The 6748-nt window shown below is 35.3% G+C and overlaps 1 long non-coding RNA gene across 1 annotated transcript; it reads right to left on the bottom strand.

Moving 5' to 3' along the window:
* Positions 1-2718: 2718 nt before the first annotated feature.
* On the bottom strand, positions 2719-5318 carry LOC120427929 (uncharacterized). The gene is made up of 3 exons (XR_005607014.2): positions 3192-5318; positions 2989-3135; positions 2719-2929 (listed from the first exon to the last, which is right to left on the bottom strand). It is a non-coding gene; the product is annotated as an uncharacterized LOC120427929 (long non-coding RNA).
* Positions 5319-6748: the final 1430 nt, after the last annotated feature.

Below are 6748 nucleotides of genomic sequence, written 5' to 3'. Positions count from 1 at the left end.
CTGCTCTGGATAAAATAGTCTTGGAGTGAAGTTTTTTGTTCAAAAAGTACTACTTTTACTAGTGAAATAGCAAGAAAATGTCCAAATAAAGGTCCTAAAAATAATAGGGTCGAGAGAAAAGCTGCATTTGGCATGCTATTGACAAATTATCACAAAAGTGTTCCGAATTTGTGGGTGTTCCGATTATGTGGGATGACTGTACATGGGGCAAATTGTGGCAACAATATTGCAGATTGCAGCGATTTTTAGACAATCGTGTAACTTGTGGAAAGCTCTATACAAAAGTGCACAACTCAAACTACAGCAGAAAAAAACTGTCTAAGACAGACACCCTTTTCGAAACTGTTCTAAAGTGTTCGAAAGCAACAAAGCTCAGTCGAGACACGCACCACTCTAGGCGAGCGGGGGGGAGAAGGGGTAGGATTTCAAGTGTGCAAATATTTGGTGTGCAGTTATGATTTGCAAGGGTGGAGAATTTGGTGCAAAGTGTGCAATATCCAAGTTTTTATCAACATGGACGAATGTCGACGGTAACGTCCAGTCAAATCAATCCGAATTCTGAAACGGAATCTAATTAGAATCGTATACAAATTCCGTTTCAAACGCAACAACCGGTTTGAACACGGAACCGGTTGTTGCGTTTGAAACGGAATTTGTATACGATTCTAATTAGATTCCGTTTCAGAATTCGGATTGATTTGACTGGACGATGGTATTGTTGATTTAGTTCATTGATGTACACAGAAAAAAAAAAATCCGGTAAATTTACATCATTTATGATACTATACCAAAAGTGCACGTCATTAATGATGCTAATTTACATAAACTTCATCTGAAATTTACATGCCTTCCGACGTAAACGTGCCGAACAAACAAAGCTTCGAAAACTTGTAAATTTCCGATGAAAATAATGTAAATTTACCGAAGCTGCAAAATTTTTTTACTCCGTTGAATTCTAAATCCGATGTAAATTTCAATTGCTTTTATGGCCAAATATTGTTTGAAAAGTCATTATTTTGTTTTCCATTCTTGTCAATATAAGCAGTTGACTATTATCAAACATAACTTATTATTGATCAAAAACGACAAAAGCAAATGATTTCAAAACAGTGGGCGTAAACCCGAGCATGGGTAAATAACAAGGGAAACGCAAAATAATACCATTCAATGGTATCAATACCAAATTTTGGTTTTCGCGAGCCCTTGAAAAAATGTCTAAAGTGTAAGTTAATACCAACCTGTGGTATTATACCAAATTTTGGTATTGTTTTGTTATTGGGCAAATTTTAAGAAAGTGTCGAATTTTGTCTTACTGTTACTTACTTATATTCTTTAAAACGCAAATCTACTCCAAATCAAAGCCAACTATTTTATTTTGGTCTAAAAAAGTCATTTAAAGATCTTTATAAATTAGGGAATACCATACATTGGTATTGTAAAGGTATTTTAAACAAAACTATTATAAAATAAAGGTGATTCATAAAAATCTATTTCAAATGATGTTTAACATTCTTAAAAGTATGCTGATACATTTGAAAATGATAAGAAAAACATTTATATATTTAGACGATTTATTTTACGACAACAATAGGTTTAACGTGAATAATTCAAAATTTTAGAATGGATTTTACTTAACATTGTGTGCCTTTTTCATCATAATCGATAAACTCAAAAAAAATAATGTCAATCTTTGTTAATTTGATAAAATAACTCTTACAATACCAAAATGTTGGTATGCATGTGGTATTCGAACATCGTTCTTAAATCTTTTTAATATTGGATTTGTGTTGAATCCTATTCAGTTGGAATCATGCATCCTCGAAAATCCCTCGAAAAATGCCACGCTGCCTGGGCTATAGCCTTTCTCGTTCTGCTTTAGTTTGTTTCTCTTTCTTTGAATTTCCTGATATTTTTGCCTGCAGCTAAAACATGTTGATGCAGCAGCAGCTCGTTTTCAACAAGCCTTGATAGCTCAGTTGGTAAACGGGTAGCTAAAATGGTGTCTGCACATTACCTGCCATGAGTTCGATTCCAGTATTCCTCTAGTTTTCTTTACCTGATATTTTTTGGCTCTCCAAAGCAAGACTTAGTTTTCCTGCCTGTTCGAAGGATTTAAATATAGCATCAAAATTCTACCCATTTCTCATTGCAATCCCATTAGCTAAATTGAATTCCCGCTGTAATCCTATAAAGAATTCTCATTATTTTTTGTCCAATGAGATTTTTATTTACCCGCAAAGTTTTTATTTGTCTGGTATTCATTTGCCCTTGGAATGGCACGTTTTGGTATTGCTTTGGTCTTCCCCATATAGTTTTTTGGTATGATTTCATGGTATTATACCATCTATTACTGGGCAACCAAGGGCACATTTTGGTATTTGTTATTATGCCAAGTAATACCAAAATATGGTATTCCCGTGTTATTTACCCCTGCTCGGGAAGCTTGAAAAGAAGTATCGGATTTTAAATTCAACGGAGTAAATCAAACTAAAACAAAATTGGCTGTGATTTTAGCTCTGCGGAATTGACTAGGGCAGCGATTCTCAACCTGGTACCCTCTACCATGTAAATCAAGTAGGCCCGGTACCCCCGTTGAGAATCGCTGGACTAGGGTATTAAAACCACGAATTTCCTAAGGGTAAGCGCATCAGCAGCAAATCGAACACCGCAGAGCAAAATTGCTTAAATCCTAGTGTCAATTGACCATTTTGACGTGGATTTCTATAATCATCTCGCACTCCAGCAGTTCGATCAAATATTGTAACTGTAGAATCCCACCTTCTGTACTAAAACCACTTGCGTCCTGATTCCGCTAGTCGTGACGGAAGCTTGCGAAGCCTCCATAGCGTTGACGACCTCGACGGAAGCTTGATCCAGACTTGTTTGAGCTTCTTGGATCTACAGACCGACGTCGTGGGCGAGTTGTCACCTGTGTTTAAATAGAAGGCGATTAGTAATTTAAAAGAAAGCATTCCTCGACCATCTTACCATCGAATGCAGCGACTTTGTGTTTCGACCGAGTACGTTCTGGCAGTTTGATATTGTCGGGGGACGCATCCGGCTTCCGGCAGGGTGGCGTTGCTTCGCAGCAGAATTACATTCCAGACATCGTCGCGTACAAATCCAGTGCCGTAGCTGCGCAAAAGAAAAAAAAATAACAACTAATACATCAAATCTGAGAAGGATCTTACCTTGCACTATCATATCGGTCTTAACTTCCACAAATCGACCAGGATCACTTTCACCATCCTCTACCAGCAGTTTCGTTCAGAAACTCGATCACCGTAAACAGTTACACAGAGTGCACTTTCATCCAGATCTGGGCAGCTGATCGTCATCGGGATGAAGATCATTTGCGTAACGGTAACCAAATCGACGGTCTTGGCCGCACACAGAAGATGGCACTACCTACCGCGCCTTGTTTGTACCCTGCCGGGTTTTATGGACATTTTCCGAGCAAAAAACTGGGAGACGTCGCACACATCACTTGATTTTGTTTTGTTTTTCACTTTGACAACCAAACTCAATGACCTGTAAAATAGTATAGACCGGTCTTCCGGCGTTTGTCGGAGTTGCGCTTAATCAAAATTTGGTAGTGCTTATAAAAAGTTATTCGTGATTTAACTAGTACTTTATTCAATCGTACTCAAGATCGTACTTCACTTTTAATTACGAAGGTGTGAAAAATAAAAACAAATAATTTTAGAATAACGATTCTTAGCCCTTTCTTGGCTAGATACCCCCTTTGTTTTACTTAAGCTTCTGGTACCCAACAGCAAATTTTTCGTTTAAAGAGCTCACAATTTAGGATTTTTGTTATAAGGAACCAGAAATTGAACAAAATAAAGTTATTTTAAATTTGTTCAAATGAGCAATTCTCTACAAAACATAACATACATAACACACAAAACATACATCATTAGTTTGTCCATATAAATTTCCATACAAATTTGGCAGCTGTTCATACAAAAATGGTACGTAAATATTCGAAAATCTGTAACTTTTGAAGGAATTTTTTGATCAATTTGGTGTCTTCGGCAAAGTTGTAGGTATTGTTAAGGACTATTTAGAAAAAAATAGGTACATGGAAAAAAAATTTCCCGATTTTTTTATTAACTTTTTTTTTACAAAAACTCAAATTCCCAAAATACGTATTTTTTGATTTTCGAGATTTTTTGATATGTTTTAGGGGACAAAAATCCGCAACTTTTGAGCTATAGAGAAACATGGTCAAAAAATCTGCCGCCGAGTTATGATTTTTTGAAAAACTGGTGATTTTTGGAAAAAATCGAAATTTCATACATAAAATTTTTTTGACCTCATTTTTTTATACAAAATTGAATTTGCAATCGAAAATTACTTTACAGATTTTTTGATAAAGGGCCCCGTTTTCAAGATATAGGGGAAATCTACCCTTTCCAATCAAACACCTATCTTCGTCATATGGAGAGTTTGATGCTCGATTAAAGCTCCAAAAATACTATTTGGGCTATAAACTTACCAGCAACAGCACCGCCTCGAGTAAGCACTCAAATGTATGCCACTTACTGGCCAAAAAGATCACATTTAATGCACTTTTGATCATAATTTGTATTTTGCGAGACCACTTCTCATCATTTTGTTGGCACACACAGTGACACACACGAGAATCCCTCAAACGCTTAATGAATATCGCCAAAATTACCTTTTCACTTTCGCTTACTTTTTCACGGCGCTTAAGATATGAAATTGCTTCCAACTACCGGCAACATGTTCTTTTGATCATTAGTAAGGCACTCACTTGAAGAATAATCCCGAAAAATGTAATAAATTAGCAAGCGCCATCAAAAAAACAAACGCGTCAAGTCGTTTGACGTTTCAATTTTCACTTTGCATTCCAACCGAAGGCTGAAGAAAACCGAGCGAGAGACGAAGGCAAAAAAGAACAAAGGCTGGCCGTCAACACCACCAGCAGCACAGCCAGCGATGCCAGGAAACTTTCCCTATAAATGCCACTTTTCGTGAGTGTTCGTTTGAACTGCCAGCGCAAATGGCAACACTCGACAGAGTGTTGGAAGAAAAAAGAACTAAGCCGATATTAGAAAAATGGGCGTGGCCCAATGCATTCGCCTCGATTAGAATACCATTGGGAATTTTTTTTTGTTAAATGCTTGGTAAAGAAATAGAATAACTTTTAGTGAAAGTGAAAATAAACAGAAATGTTCACAAAAACTTGCTCTACTAGTTGGTGTACTTGGTTTTAGTAAAATTCAAGGGAGACTCTAGATTATCCAGCATCATTCAAACACGACCGCTTATTAGGATTAAAATGGATAGATTTCCCCTAGCCACCGAAAGTTTGATTTCCGTGAAATATTTGCAGTTTCTCGATTTTTAAAAATAGTGACCATGAGTGACCATTTCTAAAAATATTTTTTTTGAAAAGTTCAGAAAATTTGCTATAAAATTGTCTAAGAGACATTGAAGATTGGACCTCTGGTTGTTGAGATACAGCGGCTTAAAGAAAAAGAAACACGAAAATTGAAGTTTTCTAAGTCTCACCCAAACAGCCCACCATTTTCTAATGACGATATCTCAGCAATTAATGGTTCAATTTTCAATGTTAATACATGAAACATTCGTAAAATTTTCCGATCTTTTCGAAAAAAATATTTTGAAAAAAATTAAATCAAGACTAACATTTTAAAAGGGCCAAACATTGAATATTATGCCCATTTAAAATGCTAGTAATGATTTAAAAATATTTTTAGAAATGGTCACTCATGGTCACTATTTTTAAAAATCGAGAAACTGCAAATATTTCGCGGAAATCAAACTTTCGGTGGCTATATCTTGAAAACGGGGCCCTTTATCAAAAAATCTGTAAAGTAATTTTCGATTGCAAATTCAATTTTGCATAAAAAAATGAGGTCAAAAAAATTTTATGTATGAAATTTCGATTTTTTCCAAAAATCACCAGTTTTTCAAAAAATCATAACTCGGCGGCAGATTTTTTGACCATGTTTCTCTATAGCTCAAAAGTTGCGGATTTTTGTCCCCTAAAACATATCAAAAAATCTCGAAAATCAAAAAATACGTATTTTGGGAATTTGAGTTTTTGTAAAAAAAAAGTTAATAAAAAAATCGGGAAATTTTTTTCCCGTGTACCTATTTTTTTCTAAATAGTCCTTAACAATACCTACAACTTTGCCGAAGACACCAAATTGATCAAAAAATTCCTTCAAAAGTTACAGATTTTCGAATATTTACGTACCATTTTTGTATGAACAGCTGCCAAATTTGTATGGAAATTTATATGGACAAACTAATGATGCAAAATGGCTTCTTTGGTCATAGGGAAGGCCCCCATAAAGTTTGAGCCAAATCAAAAAATACAAATAAAATCCATTTCCGGTTTTGGTAGAGAATTGCTCAAATGATGTTTTATCGTAAATCGGGAAAACAGTTGATCTAATAGGACTTTAAGAAAGTTGCATGAAAGTTGGTATTTTAAAGTTCAGTCACTCTGTTTTCTACAAAATTTCAGATTCAAACCGTTGAAACACTCATATTTACACAAAGAATTTTAGAGCGCCCGCCGATTCACGCGGGAGTGGCTGTTACGTTTAAAAAAAAATCATGTCTAATGTCTCATTTAGAAAATCTTAAACCAATGTTTGTTTAAAGCAAAACATCAAAATTTTGCTCATAGGAACTTAAAAACAATCTCGAAAGTTGAACTAGTTACTTATCAAACGAAGATTAAAAA

Source organism: Culex pipiens, chromosome 1, assembly GCF_016801865.2.
Source record: "Culex pipiens pallens isolate TS chromosome 1, TS_CPP_V2, whole genome shotgun sequence".
Lineage (NCBI taxonomy): Eukaryota > Metazoa > Arthropoda > Insecta > Diptera > Culicidae > Culex > Culex pipiens.
This window is presented reverse-complemented; position numbering and strand designations above follow the sequence as displayed.